This window comes from Equus asinus, chromosome 3 (assembly GCF_041296235.1).
Source record: "Equus asinus isolate D_3611 breed Donkey chromosome 3, EquAss-T2T_v2, whole genome shotgun sequence".
In the NCBI taxonomy this organism is placed as follows: Eukaryota; Metazoa; Chordata; class Mammalia; order Perissodactyla; family Equidae; genus Equus; species Equus asinus.
In genome coordinates, this window is record NC_091792.1 from 20774351 (window position 1) to 20797281 (window position 22931).

Here is a 22931-nt window from a genome sequence, read left to right on the forward strand (position 1 = left end):
TTATATGAGACTAACATTACCCTGATACCAAAACCAGACAAAGACAATACAAAAAAAGAAAATTACAGGCCAATATCACTGATGAGCATAGATGCAAAAATCTTCAATAGAATATTAGCAAATCAAATACACCAATACATTAAAAGGATCAAAAACCATAATCAATTGGGATTTATTTTATCCCAGGGATGCAAGGATGATTCAACATCTGCAAATAAATCAAAGTGATATAACACATTAATGAAATGAAGAATAAAAATCACCTGATCATCTCAATAGATACAGAGAAAGCATTCAACAAAATACAGCATTCATTTATGGTAAAAACTATGAATAAAATGGGTATAGAAGGAAAGTACTTCAACATAATAGAGGCTGTATATTACAGACTCACAGCTAACATCATACTCAATGGTGAGAAACTGAAAGCTCTCCCTCTAAGAACAGGAACAAGACAAGGATGCCCACTTTCATGACTCTTATTTAACATAGTATTGGAAGTCCTAGCCAGAGCAATTAGGCAAGAAAAAAAAGTTAAGGGGATCCCAATTGGAAAAGAAGTAAAGCTGTCAATATTTGCAGATGATATAATTTTATATATGGAAAACCCTAAAGAATCCACCAAAAATTATTAGAAATAATAAAAAAATACAATAAAGTTACAGGGTACAAAATCAATTTACAAAAGTCAGTTGCATTTCCATACATTAACAATGAACTAGCAGAAAGAGAAATCAAGAATACAGTCCCATTTATAATCACAATAAAAAGAATAAAAGCCTAGGAATAAATTTAACCAAAGAGGTGAAAGACTTGCACCCTGAAAACTATAAAATATTGTTGAGAGAAATCAAAGATATGAAGAAATAGAAAGATATTCCATGCTTATGGATTGGAAAATTAATGTAGTTAAAATGTCCGTACTTCCTAAAGCAACCTGCAGATTCAATGCAATCCCTATTAAAGTCCCAAAGACATTTTTCATGAAAATAGAACAAAGACTCCTAAAATTTATGTGGAACAACAAAAAACCCTGAATAGCCAAACCAATCCTGAGAAAGAACAACAAAAATTAGAGTATCAAGAAAAAGAACTGCTGATGTCAGCAACATGGCAGAGTGAGTGTTTCCTTTATCTCTCACCCTTCAAACTACAACTAAATGGACTTTCATTGATGAACAGAGGATACCCACACAGCACAACAGGTCACCCGAGGACCCAAGCAGCTATGTATCTGAATGTTCATAGACTGCCCTCAGAGAGGTGTTGGAGACAGGTAAGCACTCTCCTTCCCACCAGCAGCCCTGTGCACATGCATGACCACTCTCCTGGCTGGCATGAGTGCCCATAGTACTGCTGCAGCCCTGAGGGTGGGAGTGCATTTTGGTGCAACTGTGGGAACAGGCTACGGCAGCATTGAGCCCTGGTGTGATCACTTTGCTGTCCAATGGGAGAGCTCACAGTGCTGCCACAGTTCCAAGGAGTGGCCCAGGTTCAGACCCCATGAGGAAGCCCTGCCCGCCAAGTGCAGTGGCCAGTGCAACTGTAAGTAGAGGCAGTGGTGGATTTACTTGCCTGGGCAAATGATTTCCTGTCTGGCATGAAGGCCCATAGTACTGCTGTGACCCTGAAGGTGGGAGCACGTCCCAGCACAACTGTGGGAGCAGGTGGTGGCAGCCTTGAGTCCCTGCATGATCACATTCCTGCTGTAGTCCCAAGGAGTGAGCCAGGCTTGGACCCCATGAGGAAGCCTGCCCACCAAGCACAGTGGCTGGCATGACCACAAGAGGCAGCAGCAAATCTACATTTCCAGGTAAGTGCTCTCCCTGCTGGCTCAAGCACCCTTAATACCCCACAACTTCCACCAGATTGGGTGAGATCAGAAACACAACTCCTGCTTCCCAGAAACACAGCTACCTCAGTGGTAGCAGGTGGAATCTGCACTTTGATACTACCACAAATACCCCAGCAAAAGATTAGTTCATCAAATACCATGAGTAACTACAGCAACAATGCAGAGCAGAAGGAGAATGACAATTCTCCAGAAACTAACCCTGAGTTCATAGAAATGTACAATCTAAATGACAGAGAATTCAAAATAACTGCTGTAAAGAAACTCAATGAGTTACAAGAAAACTCAAAAAGGCAGTTCAGTGAGCTCAGGAATAAAATTAATAAGAAGAAGGAATAATTTACCAAAGAGGTTGAAACTATTAAAAAAAAACAGGCATAAATTCTCGATATGAAGAACACAATTAATGAAATAAAAAATAAGCTAGAATCCTTTAAAAATAGAGCTGATGTTATGGAGTAAAGAATTAATGTTTACATATAGAAATATGGAATTGCTTCAAATGGAGGAGGGGAGAGAACTAAGATTAAAAAAAATGAAGGAATTCTTTGAGATATATTTGACTCAATTAGGAAAAGCAACATAAGGATTATAGGTATTCCAGAGGAGGAAGAGAGGGAGAAAGGAGCAGAGAGCTTGTTCAATGAAATAATAGCCGAGAATTTCCCAAACATGGGGAATGAACCAAACTTACAAATAGATGAAACCAATAGAACTCCTAATTATATCAATTCAAAAAGACCTTTTCCAAGGCATATAATAGTAAAACTGACAAAAGTAAATGACAAAGAAAAAATATTAAGAGCAGTAAGGCAGAAGAAAATAGCCTATAAAAGAACTCCTATCAGGCTTTCAGCAGATTTCTCAGTAGAAACCTTAGAGGCCAGGAGAAAATGGAACGATATACTCAAAATACTGAAAGACAAAAACTTTCAGCCAAGAATATTCTATCCAGTGAAACTATCCCTCAGATACCATGAAGAAATGAAAGCTTTCCCAGAAAAAACGTTTAGAGAGTTCGTTGCCACTAGACCTCCCCTACAAGAAATTATCGAGGATGCTCTCATACCTGACACAAAAAGGCAAAGATCTACAACACTTTGAGCAAGGAGATAAACAGAAAAAATCAGAAAACTGCAGCTCTTTTTAAGAACAGGGAAGCAAATAATTATAACTTAAAAGATAAAGGGAAGTAAAGCATCAAAAGTAACTATAAACACTTCAACCTGGTCACAAACTCACAAAAGAAAACAGAATAATTTGTGACAATAATAACTCAGAAGGAGAAGAGGAAAGGGATAGAATCTGCTTAGGCTAGTGGAAATAAGAGGCCATCAGAAATGGACTATCTCATCTATGAGATCTTTTGTACAAACCTCATGGTAACCACTAAACAAAAAATTGGAGCAGAGCCACAATTCATTAAAAAAAAGAGAAAACTGAAAAACCTCCACAGAAAACCTCCAAAATGAAATGGCAATCAGAAATACAAAGAAAGAGAAACAATGGAAATATAGACCAACTGGAAAACAAGAGATCAAATGGCAGTATTAAGCCCTCATATATAAATAATCACTCCAAATGTAAATGGGTTGAATTCTCCAATTAAAAGACACAGAGTAGCTGGAGGGATTAAAAAACAAGACCCAACAATATGCTGCCTCCAGGAAACACATCTCATCTCTATAGACAAACATAGGGTCAGAGTGAAGGGATGGAATACAATACTCCAAGCAAAAGGCGAACAAAAGAAAGCAGGTGTTGCTGTACTGATATCAGATAAAGCAGACTTCAAGATAAAAAAGGCAATGAGAGACAAAGAGGGGCAGTATATAATGATAAAAGGGACTTTCCACCAGGAGGACATAACATTTATGAATATATATACACCTACCAGAGGAGCACCAAAGTACATAAAACAACTATTAGCAGACCTAAAGGGAGAAATTAACAGTAACATAATACTAGTAGGGGACCTCAAAACCCCACTTACATCAATAAATAGATCATCCAGACAGAAAGTTAACAGGGAAATAGTGGGTTTAAATGAAACACTTGATCAGATGGACTTAATAGATAGAGAGAGAGCATTCTGTTCAAAAACAGCAGAATACACGTTCTTCTTAAGTGCACATGGGACATTCTCAAAGATAGACCATATGTTAGGAAACAAGGTAAGTCTCAATAAATTTAAGAAGACTAAAGTCATATCAAGCATCTTTTCTGACCACAATGCTGTGAAGCTAGAAATCAAATATAAGAAAAAAGCTGGGAAAGTCAGAAATATGCGGAGACTAAACAACATGCTATTGAACAACCATTGGATCAATGAAGAAATCAAAGAAGAAATATAAAATACCTGGATACAAATGAAAATGAAAATACAACATACCAGCTCTTATGGGATGCAGCAAAAGGGGTTCTAAGAGGGAAATGCATAGCAATGCAGGCCCACCTCAACAAACAAGAAAAATCTCAAATAAGCAATCTTAACGTAAACCTAACAGAACTAGGAAAAGAAGAACAAACAAGCCCAAAGTCAGCAGAAGGAGAGAAATAATAGAAATTAGAGCACAAATAAATGAAATAGAGACTAAAAAACAGTAGAAAGCATCAATGAAACTAAGAACTGTTTCTTTGAGAAGATAAATAAAATTGACAAACCAACCAAGAAAAAAAGAGAAGGCTCAAATAAATAAAATTAGACATGAAGGAGGAGGAATTACAATGGCTATTGCAGAAATACAAAGGATTATAAGACAATATTTTGAAAAACTATTTGCCCATACATTGGATAACCTAGAAGAAATGGATAAATTCTTAGACTCATACAACCTCCCAAAACTGAATCAAGAAGAAACAGAGAATGTGAATAGATAGATCACAAGTAAAGAGATTGAAACAATAATCAACAACCTCCCCAAAAATAAAAGTCCAGGACCAGATGGCTTCTCTGGAGAATTCTACCAAACATTCAAAGAAGGCTTAATACCTATCCTTCTCAAAGTATTCCAAAAAAATTGAAGAAGACAGAATGCTTCCTAACACACTCTGTGAGGCCAACATTACCCTGATAACAAAAGGAGACAAGGACAACACAAAGAAGGAAAATTAAAGCCCAATATTGCTGATGAACATAGATGCAAAAATCCTCAACAAAATATTGGCAAACTGAATACTGTAGTACATTAAAAGGATCATACACCATGATCAAGTGAGATTTATACCAGGGATGCAGGGATAGTCCAACATCCACAAATCAATGAATGTGATACACCGCATTAACAGAATGAGGAATAAAAATTACATGATCATCTCAATAGATGCAGAGAAAGCATTTGACAAGACCCAACATCCATTTATGGTAAAAACTCTCAATAAAATGGATATAGAAGAAAAATATCTCAACATAATAAAGGCTGTATATGACAAACCCACAGTCAACATCATACTTAATAAAAGCCATCCCTCTAAGAATAGAAAGAAGACAAAGGTGCCTACTCTCACTACCCCACTCCTATTCAAGATAGCTCTGGAGGTTTTGGCCAGAGTAATTAGGCAAGAAAAAGAAATAAAAGGAATCCAATTTGAAAAGGAAGAAATGAAACTTTCACTGTTTGCAGATAACATGTTTCTATGTATAGAAAACCCTAAAGAATCCATCAGAAAACTAATGGAAATAATCAACAACTACAGCAAAATTGCAGGGTACAAAATCAACTTACAAAAATCAGTTGCATTTCTATATACTAATAATGAACTAGCAGAAAGAGAAGTCAAGAATACAATCCCATTTACAATCACAACAAAAAAAATTAAAATATCTCAGAATAAATTTAAACAAAGAGGTGAAAGACCTATACACTGAAAACGATAGGACACTGTTGAAAGAAATTGAATAAGATATAAAGAAATGGAGAGATATTCCACGCTCATGGATTGGAAGAATAGACATAGTTAAAATGTCCATATTATCTAAAGCAATCTATAGATTCAATGCAATTGCAATCATAATCTCAATACATTCTTCATGGAAATAGAACAAAGAATCCTAAAATTTATATTGAACAACAAAGACCTCAAATAGCCAAAGCAATCTTGAGAAAAAAGAATAAAGCTAGAGGCATCACTATCCCTGAATTCAAAAGATACTACAAAGCTATAGTAATCAAAACAGCATCATACTGGCACAAAAACAGACACAGAGATCAATGGAACAGAATCGAAAGCCCAGAAATAAACCCACAAATCTATGGATAGTTAATTTTCAACAAAGGAGCCAAGAACATACAATGGAGAAAGGAAAGTCTCTTCAATAAGTGATGTTGGGAAAATTGGACAGCCATGTGCAAAAGAATGAAAATACACCATTAGCTTATACCATACACGAAAATCAACTCAAAATGGATTAAAGACCTGAATGTAGGACCTGAAACCGTAAAACTCCTGGAAAAAAACATAGGCAGTATGCTCTTCAACATTGGCCTTAGCAGTATCTTTTTGAATAGCAAGTCTCCTCTGGCAAGAGAAGCAAAAGAAAAAAATAAACAAATGGGACCACATCAGACTAAAAATCTTCTACATAGCAAAGGAAGCCATTAGCAAAATGAAAAGACAGCCTAACAACTGGGAGGAGATATTTGCATATCATATATCTGATAAGGAGTTAATATCCAAAATATATAAAGAACTCATACAGCTCAACAACAAAAAAAACAAACAACTTCATTAAAAAAATGGGCAGAGGATCTGAACAGACATTTTTCCAAAGAAGAAATACAGATGGCCAACAGGAACATGAAAAGATGTTCAGCATCACTAATTATTAGGAAAATGCAAATCAAAACCACAATGAGCTATTACCTCATGCCTGTCAGAATGACTATTCTAAAAAGAAAAGAAATAACAAGTGTTGGAGAGGATGTGGAGAAAAGGGAACCCTTGTACACTGCTGGTGGGAATATAATCATTAATTAGCATAGAAAGAATGGTTTCTCACTCCTTGATGAATATTGTGGCAAGGTCTATACATTTATACATAAGAAAAATTACATATGTATGTAAAAAATATGTGCTACAGGGGCTGGTCTGGTGGCGTGGTGCTTAAGTGTGCACATTCCGCTTTGGCAGTCCAAGGTTTGCCAGTTCGGATGCTGGGTGCAGACATGGCACCGCTTGGCAAGCCATGCTGTGGCAGGCGTCCCGCATATAAAGTAGAGGAAGATGGGCATGGATGTTAGCTCAGGGCCAGTCTTCCTCAGCAAAAAGAAGAGAATTGGCAGCAGTTGTTAGCTCAGGACTAATCTTCCTCAAAAAAAAATATATATATATATATGCTACATAATTTTAATATAAACATCTTTTAGAAAGAATATAACTGATATTATATTAATGCACAATTTCTAAAGTAATTAAAGCCATGCATAATATGTTTTTCTTTTACATTTTTTTTGTAGTTAGTGAATAAATAGAAACATGGCTGTGTATTTAACGCTTAAAATTTGAATATTTTTTCAATATGACCTAAAGCCATTGCATTGAGTAATTTAACCTTTTCAATCTGAAGTGGCTTATGGAACATGACTGGCAGCAGCTAGGCTTAGAGCTGTGAAGGGAACTTTGCTGTGTTCCTTTACTTTCTGACAACATGGGTTATAGCTCATGAAGACAGGCACTTCACAAATAGAAGTCCATGTACCACCACCTTTTGGCCTCAGTTGAATAGCTAGTCTTTGCTACTAACTGTAAATGTTCCAACAACATGACAAAAATAAATCGTTTAATTGGGCATAACTTTTACTCTTTATGTTTTACTACATAATGATTCTTTTAATAAATGATAAGAGAAAGTAATTGTTAGAGTGCTTCTTTCCCATCAACTCATCCTTCCTGGCAAGTTTTCTGCTCCCTGAAATAGATCTTTGGAAAATCAGGAAAGAGCATGAAATGTTTCTATTAAAATGCCAGTAATTCATTGCATAGTGCTGAGAACTGATCTAGGAAAATGAGCTGCTGCACATTTTGCCCAAGGGACGTTTCAGTGCTTCGCAAATACGTGGAGGTGAATATTATAACGTCTCAGTGTTACACTTAATATATTATCTTATTCTTAAATATGACATTTTTCTTGGTAGGGATGACATGCAGGTCATCTGTCAGAATAAATGCTAACTTAGCCTGAAAGACCCTGGATAATATTGGTCTAGGGAACTGGAGTAAGTCCATTAGGCATTATATTATTAAATTATTGGGCACTTGTAGGATTCAGGAATATCTTCTATGTTAGAGATGTATCTAGTCTTCTTTCTTCAGCTACCAACACTTTGACTCTCTGAGGAACCAATTTATTTATGGTGGCAACAATAGTCAATTTTTAGGGCCATCAGTTTAAAGATACAGTGTTTCTTTTCACATCACCCTTTGAATTGAGTTGGCCAAAAGGAGAAAAACAGGATAGTAACACCAAGCAGTAGCCACACGTAATTGTTGGGCAAAGATTCTTATGTTGCCCTGGAGAGAAGTGGAATCTGATCATGAGAAATTTGCTAGACCTTTTGTGGGCCTCTCTGAAAACATTAGATTATTTATAAGTTGAATCCTTGTTTAGTTAAAACTTGTTCTAAATAGCAGTGTAGTTCTAATCTTGTGGCAACGTCATAATCAGTTCTGGGAATTGCAAAAAGTGAATATTCTTAAGAAAACAAATTAGCAATGACAATGGCAAACAAACAAACCAAACAACCTCAAGAGAATTTATTGAATAATAACTTCATTTGGAAACTTATATGAAGTACTTGTGTGCTGAAAGAATGAATAAAAAAATAAATTCCATTATTTTTGAGCACTTATTATGGTAAGTCAGTTCTGTTATAAATATTAAAATAAACCAACACTTCAATTTAGGTTTGAAAACATACTGTAATTTAAATATATGGTGATATTTAAATGTGAAGTCATCCCCTCCAGACCACCAGCCTTCCTAGCTGGAGTGAAATGGCATATTCTTATGTCCTGATTCATCAAAGTCTGATTTTTTTGATGATTAAATGTGTCTGGTGAGAGGCCATCAATTTCATACAAAGGTTTCTCTTCAGGGCTGCCTTGTCATACTCTTCTATAAATGGGAGTTTGGGAACTTTTAATGAAAGAGTGTATAAAGTTTTCTTTGCTGAGTGTTATTAACTGAGGGGCTCTGGATTAATTTAGCAGCCAGGTCTGTTCTTTCAGCCATAAGCCGTGCTGTCAGAGAAACTTAATTACACTTTAAGTGGGATGCAAATGAGTTGTGACACTACATCATTTCACATGAAAGGTTCATTACTTACATTAACTTGCACAATGCTTGCTCCTAAACCTAGACCTCATTACAGTATTCCTGGGATTATTTTTTTTTAAACATAGCTAAATGCAAGTAGGGTTTTAACGTTTAATAGTGTGTTTCTTTCTTAATATTTAAGACTACAAATGTTCACTTTAATAAATGATTATGAATTGAACTACTGCATACATGAATGTATTAGGGCTGACAGGAAAAAAATGTTCTACCATATGTATGCTCAATAGCTCATTCTCAGTACCAGACTATTCTTTAAAGTGACTTTATAGGAATCATTTCTTTAGCATTGCTGTATGTGACTTGAAACAAGACATATAACAAGCTTTAAAATCAGAAGTCTAAGGAATTTTATCCTAGGGATTTAGTAGGTATTTCTGAGCATCAATTGGGTAGGAAATATATACATATAAATATACATAATACATTTCATATTGATAGATTGAAACCTTGAATGATAGGGATAAATCAGTCATGACTATCTGACAAGGCATTAGGACAAGTGCAAAAAATATGTTTGCTCCCATTTTTAAGAAATAAATCGTCCTGGAATTCTAAAGGGAGAGACAGTTCAATTTAAACTTATCCCTCTATTCTCTGATGTGGTAATGAGAGAGTTTTGGGGAAATTAGTCATTTCTTTTTAACATAAGTCACCATAATCAATCAAGAGTGTTTGACAGTTGTTCTCAAGGGTATAGGTAGTAGGAAAAACAGTGAAATTTTATTTGACTCATTATGCTCTTGGCAAAGTCCTAAGCACTTTACATGTATTAGCTCATTTAATACACACAAAAATCCTATGAGGCAGGTACTTTGTCCCCATTTTACAAATGACAAAGCCGAGAAAGAGAGAGGTTAAGCAAGTTGCCCAAAGTTGCACAATGAGTGTGAAAGCCAGGATTCAAACCTACTCAGTCTTTTTTCAAAGCCCATGCTTTTACCCACTATGACATGTGCCTAAGCTGTACAAGGGATTTTTATATTTATCAAATATAACAGAAAAACTTTTCTTAAGAGAATGATGAGATCTAGGGAAATCGTAGTGGAGAACAGACCTTCATTCTGTTAATTGAGGAAGGTGATGTTTTAATGCTATCATACTATATCTGTTTATTCAAGTAAATTCCTAGAGATTAGAGTCAAAGGTTTATTGTTCTATAATGTGCCAACCCCTAGATGTTGTTTCATTTTAAGTCATAAGTCTATCTTTTTTTCCCCAGTGAGTAACTAATGATCTTTATTAAAAGTAGACCTTGATATCAAACTGCAACAGATTTGGAAAGGTGAAATGTATTCTCCAATTGCAAAATTATAGAGTAAGTTAAAATCATTTGATGCACTGAGCTGCTTCACTACAATTTAATATACTGAAATTGTAGTTCATTAACTAGTACTTTGGTGTTTGAAAGAATTGTACAAATTTTTTTAATCCAAATTTACCTCCTCATATCATGACTATCCATCTTTTAAATTTTAGGAAACCTTTTCCTAAATTGAGGATAACGTGTACAATGAAATTTATATTCCTCATTGTGCCAATCATTAATTTATTGCCTCTCAGCTTCAAATCCACCCTTCATTGCCTGCTTGGTGATAATGGAATTGGATCTTGTAATCATTTCTCATTTTCAACAAGCACAATGTTGAGCTAAGACAATAGAGGGCAATGGACAGACATTGTAGGAGGAAGGAGTTTCTCCTTCTGTTTCCAGTGTTTTCTGTTTGTCTTTTATTTGCTTCTACTTCATGGCTTCCAGTGATGCGTGGAGGGAAGGGAGCGTCCAGTTGCACTTCATCCTAGCTGTGTTCCCAGAACATGCAGTTCCTTGGTGAGTTCAATTCCTGACCCTGACCCAGTGACCACCTATGTCCTCTGACCGAAATATACATGAAAATGTATATGAAATTGGTGAAGAATATTAGCGTATTCTAGATGGAAGAGACTTTGGGAGTCATCTAGTCTAAACCTTCCTTTTTGTAGGAACCCAGAGAGATTTATTCTATGTTTTGTCATACCTTTTATGTAGCATGTAACATTTAAAAATCTTTCCTTTCAGAGTTTATGTTTTAAATAATGACACTACTTATAATTATTTAAAATCATTAATTTGAACTGCAAAGAAGCTTTTATTTATGCTGAAATGCAATGAGTATTTATTGACTTTTGACAAATTCCCAAAGTGTTTCATGGGATATAAGAAAAAAAGATAGAGACTCTTATTTTCTAAACTAAAACAAAATTTAAAACCCTGATGAAATATTAAATCAAGATATAATATGATAAGGACTGCAAGGATTATGTAGAAAGAGACTGGATATCATATTTGGGGCAGTAAAGAGTGCTTTCATGAAAATGATAGACAGAAAGAGGCCTTACAGCACAGGTAGAGTTTGAGAGTCTGATGTGAGGAGTGGGGAATGGCATATGGATGGTTTAAAGCAAAAGCAAAGGTTCAGAGGCAGAAAAATGTTTCGCATTTGAATGGAAAATGCCCTCCAGTTTGCTTAACTGGGGCGTAAGGTTAGGTATGGGGGAATAGTGGGAAAGCTTGTAGATCATGACACATAGTGTTCCAATAAAAAATCAAGAAAATGTAAGACAAGATGAGTTCATCATAATTAATATTCATATAAATTTAAATACATTAATAAATTGCATGAGTTAGATAATAGAGCTCTGAAAGCAACCAAATTCTTCATCTTTGCCCTCTGGAAAAAACCTTTAAAAAGAGCCAAGAAAGAGCTAAAACCATTTTGAATGTGACATTAATATAAAAATGTCTCACTGAATCATATATGACAGATTTGGTTTCATTTTTAGCAATCTTAAAATTATCCTTTCCATCATTGAATTAAATATTAAACATTTAATATCCAATATTGACTTATATTAAAACAACTTAAAGAGCTTCATTTTCTGGATAGTGGGGATTAGATAACCTGAACCACCTTCAGTTTTTAAAAACCTAGAAATACTAGATAACAACTATCCATTTAAATGCTCACAAGAGAATATGTAAAATCCCAAGGGACATAAATGAGGAGGAAACAAAACCCCAGAGCAAAAGCTGATGTGGCAGCTACCTTGGGAGGTGGGGATGGGAGTGGGGTTTGGTTCTCTCTCTCAGTTATCAAGAATTTTGGAATTTAGTGGTCCTGTAGGGATAGGAAATGATGCTGTGGATCCATATGAATGAGAGAGTTGAAAATGAAATAGAAAATAAAATGAGGGGCCGGCCACGTGGCTCAGTGGTTAAGTTTGTGTGCTCTGCTTCAGTGGCCCAGAGTTTTGCCATTTTGGATCCTGGATTTGGACCTAGCACCACTCATCAAGCCATGCTAAGGCAATGTCCCACATAGCAGAGTCAGAAGGACCTACAACTGGAATATACAATTATGTACTGGGGACTTTGGGGAGAAGAGGGAGAAAAAAAGACGATTGGAAACAGATTGAACTCAGGTGCCAATCTTAAAAAAAAGAAAAAAAAAAAGAAAATGAAAAACTATTGAAAATTTCAACACCAGTGAACTGGAACAATATCTCTCCACTGGCACAGAGAGGCACCTAAGCAACTTACCTGTCTCAGCCTGAGCTGGGAGTTGGGGTAGCAGAATTTTCCTCTGAGAATTTACAAATATGTGCCTGCCTTCACATTCATTTGGAGCACAACGTTATACTATCCAGGTGGTTTTTACATTTAGAAATTAACCTAAAACATGATTCCAACTTATAATATCTCTGGTAACACTGGGTTGAAGCAACCACAAATAACCCCAGAAGGCAAGCTTCATAGAACTTAGAACATTTTAATGGTGTGTAGGATTGTTTTATTTTGTGTTTTTTGAAGGAGGGTAGAGCTACAGATTAACTTCAGACTTTGTTAAGTCAATTGGTTATTCATATGGAAACAAAAATGAATCCATAGATTAGAACATAAACAAAAATCAATTCCAGATGGATTAAAGACCCAAAGATGAAATGCGAAACTAAAATCCTTAAAGAAGAAAATATAGAAAATATATTTTTGACCTCATGTTATGGATTTCTGAAACAAGACCCAGAAAACATAAAAACGATTGATTAATTTAAATAAAAAATTTTCTGTGCGTCATAAGACACTATGAACACTGTTGGTGAGAATATAAATTAGCAGAATTAATTTGGAGAGCAATTGGAGACACATGTAGTAAACTTGAAGACGTGCATAACTGTAAAACTTAATAATCCCATATCTACACATATAATCCAGGGACACTTCCTTATTATGTACAGTATATATATTAGAATGTTTATTCAAACATTGTTTTAAAAATTGGAAACAACTTAAATGTCTATCTGTCACCAACTAATTGCCTTGAGGAATTCAACGGTGGGTTCAGAAGCATTTAACTGTTTTTCCAAATTGTTTTTTTTTCCTTTTGTTATGTTAAGAGATGCAATCACCAATTACCCTGAACCAGACCAAGCCTCACCACCAGAGCTACACCTTTGACCTTTGCCTTATTTTTCATGCTAAGATTTCCTCTCTAGGAGGAGCTTAGGCTTTTTCACCATAACTTGCAGTGTGTATGGAAGTATGTTTTCCAGCTAAGCCTGTGCAAGCGAATACCCACTTCTCCCTTTTGAATATTCATTCCCTATCCAAATAAAAGCTCCCTGCTTCCCTTTGTTTGGGGACACCATGACTTTGGAAAGGATTCTGCATGGTCTCCAATTTGCTGCAAATATACTTTACTTTGTGTGACAACTATTTCTGCTGGAGAGTCTGATTTAACTTGCCAGGAGGTGAACTCACTTTGGTTTTGATAACATATCCAGAGGAGAATGAATAAGCAAATTTTGTCATATTAATTCATTAGAATAGACCAATTAAAATTATGGGTTATATCCAAATTATCAATGTAGATAATCTCAAAAATATAACCTTGTATATATACAGCGTAAGTACAGTATGCTACTATTTTATGAAGAATGGAAACATACAAGATGATGCTTACAATATACATATACAGAGTTTATGTAGTAAAATTATAAAAACATGATTGGAAATGGTAACCAAATTTAGGATAATGGCTATTTTGAGAGAGGGAAGGAGATGAATGAATTTTTTTTCTTACGTTGAGTGTGTTAAAAATGATTAAAGAGGACAACTTGAGTGATACAAACAAACTTTATTTAACACTTTATGCAGTGGACAGTCTCCATTTGGAGAACTGCAAAATGGGGCAGAAGGCAAGAAGTTCTTGTAGGATAAAGGATAAAGAAGAAGGAAGAGAAAAATAGACTATATCTCATTGGCTGGGGCCACCTAGTCAACCTTAATTGGAGTGAGAAGGGATAAGAAAATAAGTATAGATCCCAGAGTTGGCTTGGCGTTTGGGGATTGGCTGACTGGATATGCTGTGATTCTGGTCAAGTGGAGCATTTACAGGGACAGGAAAGTTAGCTGAGTTTCGGTTTGCTGATGTGGCACCTTGGGTAGGAGTGGCTCTGTGTTGGGCCTAGAAAGCTATTTCAACAGGTGGTAGATGTTTATTATATCTGTACCTTTTAATATGGAGGAAATATCTCATAATTTTGATTCAAACAACTAATGACAGCTTCATATAACTTTAATATCAAGTAAAAAATTATCACACTGGCCTGTGCACAGCAATTTTTCCAATATCCTTTATGAGTGTGATTTTTAAATCTATGTAAATCAAAAGATTAATATAATTTAAAATAAACAGATAATTATTAAAATAGATATAGATAAAATCTTTGAATATTTTAAACAAATAATATCATAGATTAATATCCCATGGAAATTATATTTTGAAAATAAAAACAAAATTTGTGGAGTTAGAGGATTTTTAGAGTTAATGTTTCTTAGTTTTTCCACTTTTTGTTTTTTGACAGATGATAAAGCCCTAGATGCATGAGGATTAAGTAATTTACTCAAGACACTCAGTAAATTTTCAGAATCCAATTCTTTTGTTCCCTAATATAAGGTTTAGATATCAATACTTCGACTTCCTTCTTGCTAGATTATATGTTTTAAAATAAAAAGCAACCTGAAACTATAATGATGGTTATCTTTAATAATACATTCTTCCTTTAAATTTTTTCCCCATTTCATGCATGTACAGTTCTAAATTTTACTATGTAATGCAATTACAAACAGCAATCAATAATGAAAAATGACCTAGAGTGGCAGTCTTTAGTCTTTCAGAATTTTGATTTTGTACATTTAGGGAACACAGATAACAATGGCTCATTAACCATGAAATCTGGGCAATTTGTCAAAAAGATATCAATGTTGCAAAGCCCCTTTTGACTCAGCATTCTAGTACTCCCCACCAACTCCCTACCTGAAAACTAAATCATCCTCTGCCATTCTAGCAGTGGCCTGAAGGACGAGTCTTTCTCTCCGTTGGAGAAGAACATTGGGAGGAAAAATTCTTAAATGTTTTGTTCTTATTTCAGAACCTCAGCAAAACCTCTTGTCTGATAATTTTCTCATCACTTACCATAAGACCGACGATCTCACCTCCCTTGAGGGCAAAAAAATGCACACCAGGATTCCAGGTCTGAAAAATGGCACATACAAAATCATCACAGTCCCACCATCAGCCTTTAATCTGTTTCCTGCATCTTTCAATGTTTGGGAATCCTATTTTAAAATAGTTTTCTCTTTTAGCAAGAATATCTGGCAACCTTTACCATGGTTTTTCCTAAAACAAGATTTTAGAAAGCAAATTTTTCGGGAAATGTTAGTAGGAACTTCCTAAGCCTTTGCTTACTTTTAGACAAGGCTATTAAGAAGTCTGCCTAAATAAAAGTTGTTTTGGCATCCAACAAGGCAAACCTCCATTTGTGGTATAATGTTAATGAAGTCAATATCTCTAGAAGCTGAGAATGTTGCCGTTGGTTTTTTTTAAAATGACTGCTCAAATGTTTACAACGCTGTGCATGCACTAAGATGAAAAATCAGTGCAATTGGAGAAAAAAACAATGGTTTAAAACAGTTTGGAAGAAAAGAAAGTATCCCAATAAATCACTTGTCATTGTGGATAATAGAATACTGCATCATCTTCTATCAGCTAGAATAAAGGTTAAAACACTGTGCTTGCTCTCTAAACTATGATCTCGCTGGCATATGCAATAGTGGATTTCATCATTATTGCCTTTTTGGTAAGGGAAGCACTTCTCTTTCCTGTAATTATTTATAATTCCTGAAAACTCTTAGGGAATGCCATCTGCTTTAATAAGTAATAAATTCTCTGCTGAATGTTTTGAGAGATACAATAATAGGAAGAGAGAAGGAAATTTCTTTTCCCAGCAAGCATAAAATGCTGACAGAATGCCTCACAAATGATTTAAAGCATTTGCATTAAAAAAGAGGAGTTTCTAAAGGACAGGTTGTCTTGCTCTGAAAAATGATAGGTTTAAAATGCAAGAGGATAACATTGAAAACTTAATTTGAAAACCTTGAGATAGTCCATCTAGACTATGATCAGAAGAAATCTATCACTCAATCAAACCATTAGTCCTTCCGAAGTTCATCTCCTGACTCTGATCACCTCTTAGTCTCTTTTATATCATTCCCATCCTCTTTTTGAAAAATTTTGAAGATTTTATTTAAATAAAAATTGTGCATGCACATCATTTTAGGAATTGAAATATGCTACCAGGTTTACTGCCGAAACATCAGTCTCCAGACGTGCTTACCACCATTCCCTCCACCCCGGAGGGACCCTTTTTCTCCTTAACTGATTGTCTAACCCCTTTTAAATTTATATTAGAGTTGGTTAGATATTTAATGATTACGTGATTGTAACCATGTAAATGTTGTTCGGAGAGTCAAGTTAGGTAGTAAACTGTTTACATTAATTTTCCTATACAATGATGTTTTCCTGGAAAAAGATAGTTGTTTCACTTACTCAGTTTTCTCTCTTCTATATGTCTTTCATTAATTAAACCTCAAATTCTCTGCAGTTGCTTAAATCTCCTCTTTAGATGTTCAGATGATCAGGCATTCTATCAAATTAATTTTTTTTGCAGCCATCTCTGGCAGAACTTGCTCCAATCTGGACTGTTTTCCCTCCAAGTCTAGGGTACAATTAACATTCTGGGATTTATTTACCATCATGCTGTGGATTCCTTCACCTTCTCTCCTTGGTTTGATCCCCTGTTTTTTCTATCCCAGATCTGCCCCATTGTTGGTTAGCATTCTCGTTTTGTAGACTACTTCCTTGAGTAGCTTTCACAGAAAGCAAATAGTTTGTGATTTTACATGTCTAAAAATGTCTGTATTCTATCTTGAAATATCAATTAAACCTTTCAAATTTTATCGAGGTAAAGTTGCACAAGTCTTAAATGTACAGTTTGATGACTTTTTACATATATACGTTCCTGTATAAACCACTCAAATGAACATATAGAACATTTCCATTAGTCAAAAAGATTTCTTAGTGCCCCACGCTGGTCAATATGAGGGGTTACCACTATTCTGACTACTATGACACAGATTAATTTTGCCTTCTTAAACCTCATAAAAATGGAATCATTTAGTATGTACTTTTTTGCATTTATGTTTTTTCATTCCATATATTTTTGAGATTCATTCACATTATTATGTTTACCAATAGTTCATTTTTTTGTTACTTAATATCACATTGTATGAATGGATCACAAAATATTGTCTTATATTTTCTTTGAGCAACTAGAAGCTTTTTAAGAAAACATTTTATATTTAACAGTTAGGTCTACTATCTAGTTAAAATTAATTTTTTGAATATAATGTAATAAATGGATCAAAGTTCATTTTTTCCCCCATCTCTTCACACCCCAAGCTACAGCATTCCTTTCTGAGGAAACCATCGTGTGCCCCACTGAAGTGCAGTGATGCCTTTGAGTAAATCAGATGACTGTGTATGTGTGGGTCTCTCTCTGAACTCTCTTCTTTTCTGTTGATCTATTTGCCTATACTTGGACCATTAAAATGGCCTGATGCTGTAGATTTATAATAAATTTTAATATCTGAATTTATAAGTCCTTCAGCTTAATTCTTCAAGGTTGCCTTGGCTATTCAAAGTCCTCTGTATTTTTAAATAAATTTTAAAATCAGCTTGCCAATGTCCCAAAACCAAAACCGAATGCCAGCCCCCCCCAATAAAACAGCCAGGGATTGTAATTGATATTGAATCAAATCTATAGATCGTTTTGCGTGAGATTTGACATTTTAGCAGTATTCTTTTTTTTTTTTTGAGGAAGATTAGCCCTGAGCCAACATCTGCTGCCAATCCTCCACTTTTTGCTGAGGAAGACTTGCCCTGAGCTAACATCCGTGCCCATCTTCCTCTACTTTATACGTGAGACGCCTACCACAGCATGGCGTGCCAAGCAGTGCCATGTCTGCACCCAGGATCTGAACTGGTGAACTCCGGGCCACCCACCGAAGTGGAATGTGCACACTTAACCACTGGACCACCTGGCTGGCCCCTATTTTAGCAGCATTTATCCTTCTAATCTACAAACATGTCACTCCATTTATTTAGATGTTGTTTAATTTCTCTCGTTGTTTTTAGTTCTCAATATAGAGATCTTGTACAACTTCCATTGGATTTACTCCTAGGTATTTTGTATTTTTTGATGTTTTTGGAAATGGTATTTAAAAAAATTTCATTTGCCAATTGTTTGTTGCTAGTATATAAAATACAATTAATTTTTGTGTGTTGAACCTTGTATCTAGTGATCTTGCTCAATGTGCTTCTCAATTGAAATAGTTTGTAGATTATTTTGGATTTTCTACATATGTAAAAATACCGTCTGCAAACAATGTCACGTTTACTTCTTCCACCCTAATATTTAGAATGGATCTCCTCAACAGTGCTGGATAGAGTGGTGATGATGGACATTCTTCTTGTTCTCAGAGGGAATGTGTTCAATATTTCACAATTAAGTATAATATTAGCTGTAAGTTTGTCTTTGATGCCCTTTATTGGATTGAGAGAGTTCTTTTGTATTGCTAGTTTGCTGAGAGTTTTTGTCATGAATGGATGTTGAATCTTATCCATTGCTTTTTCTGAGTCTATTGATATATTTATATTGTTTTTCTTGTTTATTCTGTTGATGTGGTAATTAAGATTGATTGTGTTTCAAGTGTTAAATCCATCTTGCATTCTAGGAATAAACTCTACTTGGTTTTGATGTCTTATCCTATTAATATATTGCTGGATTTGATTTGCTAGTATTTCATTTAGGATTTTTTAATCTGAGAGAAATATTGGTCTATAATTTTTATTTTTTGTAGTATCTTTGTCAGATTACTAACTTGACATTTAGATAGAAGTTTCATTGGTTATGGATACTAGGTTGGAAATAATTTCCTTTAAAAATTTGAAGTATTCCTCCACTGTCTTCTAATGTCCACTATGGTTTTGAGAAGAATTATGTCATTATGATTTATACTGTAGCCTATAAAATCTTCATATGTTTTGATAATCTAAAACTTCACTACGTTGTGTTTTATTGTGCCTGTTTTCATCACAGTGCTAGGAATTAAGGTACATTTTTAATTTTGAAACTCAGATCCTTCAGTTATGGGAAATTTTCATGAATTATTTCATCAGTGGTATTGTAGGCTGAATAATGTCCCTTCTGCTGGCGTCCCCCCCAGCCCCCCACCCCGACCCACACAGCCCCCTGCCCCCAAGATGTCCAGTCCTAATCTCTGGAACCTGTGAATGTTACCTTATATGGCAAAAAGGATTTTACAGATGTGATCAAGTTAAATATCTTGAGATAGGAAGATTATACTGGATTATCTGGGTGGGCCTGATGTAATCATAGTGGTTCTTATAAGAGAGATGCAGAAGTCAGAGTCAGAGAGAAGGACATGTGATGACAGAAGCAGAGATTAGAGTAATGCACTTGAGGATAGTGAAAGGGAACCACATGCCAAGGAATAAGAGTGATTGCTACAAGCAGAAAAAGGCAAGGAAATGAATTCTTCTCTGTAGCCTCCAGAAGGAACCAGCCCTGCCAAATCCTTGAGATTAGCCCAGTGAAACTGATTTTAGTCTCTTGGCCTCCAAAACTGTAAGAGAATAAATTTGTGTTATTTTAAGCCACCAAGTTTGTGGTACTTTGTTACAGCAGCCACATGAAACTGATACAAATTACAAATGGTTTTTTCCTCTTTTCTCTGTTTATGGAACTCTTATTTTATTATAACTTCTTGACCACACCAGCAATTTTCTTATATTTACTTAATCTCTTTCTCTTTTTTCCCAACTTTCTAGAATATTTCCTAAATTTCTCTTCAAACTTGTCTTTTTGAATTTTTTGTTTCTACTATAAAGTTCTAATTTTCCAGGTATTTACCCCTCTTTTTGTTCTCAGAATTTTTTTTTTAATGTTATCTGGTTCTTGTTCATGGTTGCAGTATTTTATTTATTTTATCCCTAAAGGTATTAATAGTAATTTTCTTTGGAGTTTTGTTCTCCCTGCAAAATCAGTCTTCTCCAACATTTATTTAACCTTTTTGATTTTTTTATTTCATCATAGAAACTCTCTGTGTTGTTTTGTAATACTTAGTTGTTTGCTCACACTTAAGAGTTGACAACTAAAGAGTGAAATAGAGGCACTGAACATGTGGGTGGAGCTTTACTCAACTTTCTACAATGTATAGTGCTGCCAGTTCTTACCAAGCCTTTTGGGATGATGTTACATAAATTGACTTGGTTCTTGGCCACCTTCAATACTGGATGAGACTCTGGTGGGGTTTTTTTTCCAGCTTGCTAAGTTCTTTACGATTGTCCAAATGTTTTCTACCTTTTGAAGTTATATGTTCTTCTCTTCTTGTTGCACTCCTGTTCTGCCTGTCCTTATGAGTTATACTTTTAAATAAAAATCTTTGTATTATTTTAGTATGGCTTATGGATGGACTGAAAGTAGATGAATGTGTTCCATCTGCCATTACTAAGGCTTCCATTCTTTAGCCAAATCCTTAAAATGGATGCCCTTCAGGGGCCATCCTCATTGGCTTTTCTTTTCACTCTACATACTCCTGTTTCTCAATTTTATCCATTCCTGTGACTTCACATATCATCAATTGACAAGTGACTTTGAACTTTATATCTCTCTTTCCTATTTCTTTCCTGAATTTTCAGAGCTTTACTTCCAGTAGGAGGTTCTCAATTGGTAGTTGGATCTTCAACATATCCCTCAAAGTAAACATTTTCAAAATTGACCTCATTGTTCCTCTAAAATCTTATTGTACCTTCCCTATACACGAACTTACTGCTCTTTTTGTGGTTGTTTTTTGTTGACATGGCTAACCATCTAAGATTTAAAACTTGGAATCATCCTTAACTCTTTCTTCTCCCTTACCTCCTATATCTAGTTAGTTACCAGGTCCTGCAAAATTTACCTTCTGAATATCTTTTGCTGTACTTCACTCATCCGTCACACATCACCCATCCTTCTGCCTTATTTCAGACTTTCAAATCTGTTATATAGACTTTCATAGTAACCTAACTTGATACCTTCCTCTGATCTCTCTAAACCTGCAACTATTGATATAAATTAATCATTCAACACATATTTTATTGAGTACCTAAATCTGTGCCTCGTATGGTATGCCCTGAAGCTATCACTGAGAAAAAGACATGGTTATTCTTTGTGTTAGTGGAGAAATTATTTTATTGCGAAAATATCACATTTCTGAGAAATTATAAAATAGGATGCTAAATGTTATGATAGGAGAAATACAGAGTATTAAAGAGCCATATAGGAGGGCAATCTAACTTACACTTGGGGACAATTGGAAAGACTTCCTAGAAGGTCACGTATATAGAGACCACAAAATTAGGGAATATGTTCCATGCAGAAGATATACCTCCTGCCAAAGGCTCAGAAGTGGTGGGCATGTTTGATGGACTGAAAGAAGTTCAGTATGGCTAAAGTGGAGAGTGAGAAGAAAATATGTTGAAGTAAAACTGGAGAAGTAATTGAGAGCCAGATCGCTCAGCACTTTCTAAACCAATTTTAGGAGATTGGGAATTTCTTCTGAGAAAAGTAGGAAACAAACAGAAAACTTTATGATTTACTTTGCACTTTACAAAAGTTTATCTTTCTGTGGGAAATGGATTGAAATTGATCAAGTTTGAAAAGAGAGACCGATTTTAATAATCTAGTTGGGAGATGATTGCCTGAAATAGAGTTAGGGAAGTGGAGAGTGAGAAAACTAGTTAGCCTTGCAGGGCATTAGGAGGCAAGTTTGGGAAAATAAAAGAGTAGCAGAACTTAAGAAACATAGAAATGACAGGTTTGAAGGAATGGTTCAATGATGAATTAAATTTTGATCGTGTTGAGTTTGAAATGCCTGTGGGACATCCAAGTGAAGATATAAAGAAATCTGATTATATAATCTCAGGCATAAACACACTCCATAGTTCCATATTGTGTTCAACATAAAAACAAATCCCTTTGCAAAGTAAACAGAGTCCTTTCCATTCTCACCCCAGCACATATGTCTGACTTCATCTCTTAGTAACAGCTCCTAGACCTCTTCAGCTATTTATTCACACCCTTACATGCCTCCTTGTCTTTAAATATACTGTTGCACATTTGACCTACACCACATCAATACTTCTGTGAAATTTAGCTTCATCATTTTCTGTAGATCTCTCTCACCAAGTATTTGTGAGGATGGTAGCCTTAACTAAAGATTGTAGGGGGTTGTGGAGAGATCAT

General features: G+C 35.2%; 1 protein-coding gene across 3 annotated transcripts in view; it reads left to right on the forward strand.

The window, feature by feature from the left end:
* The window catches only part of C3H4orf33 (chromosome 3 C4orf33 homolog), a 134052-nt gene that overhangs the window by 77010 nt on the left and 34111 nt on the right, over positions 1 to 22931 (forward strand). The window contains exon 11 of one of the 3 annotated variants that reach the window (XR_006525625.2): positions 18443 to 19678. The exons of the other annotated variants lie outside the window; for them this stretch is intronic. The gene's annotated coding sequence lies outside the window, so the exon portion shown is untranslated. Of the gene's footprint in view, positions 1 to 18442; positions 19679 to 22931 lie in introns of those variants that run through there. 3 annotated transcript variants of the gene reach the window in all.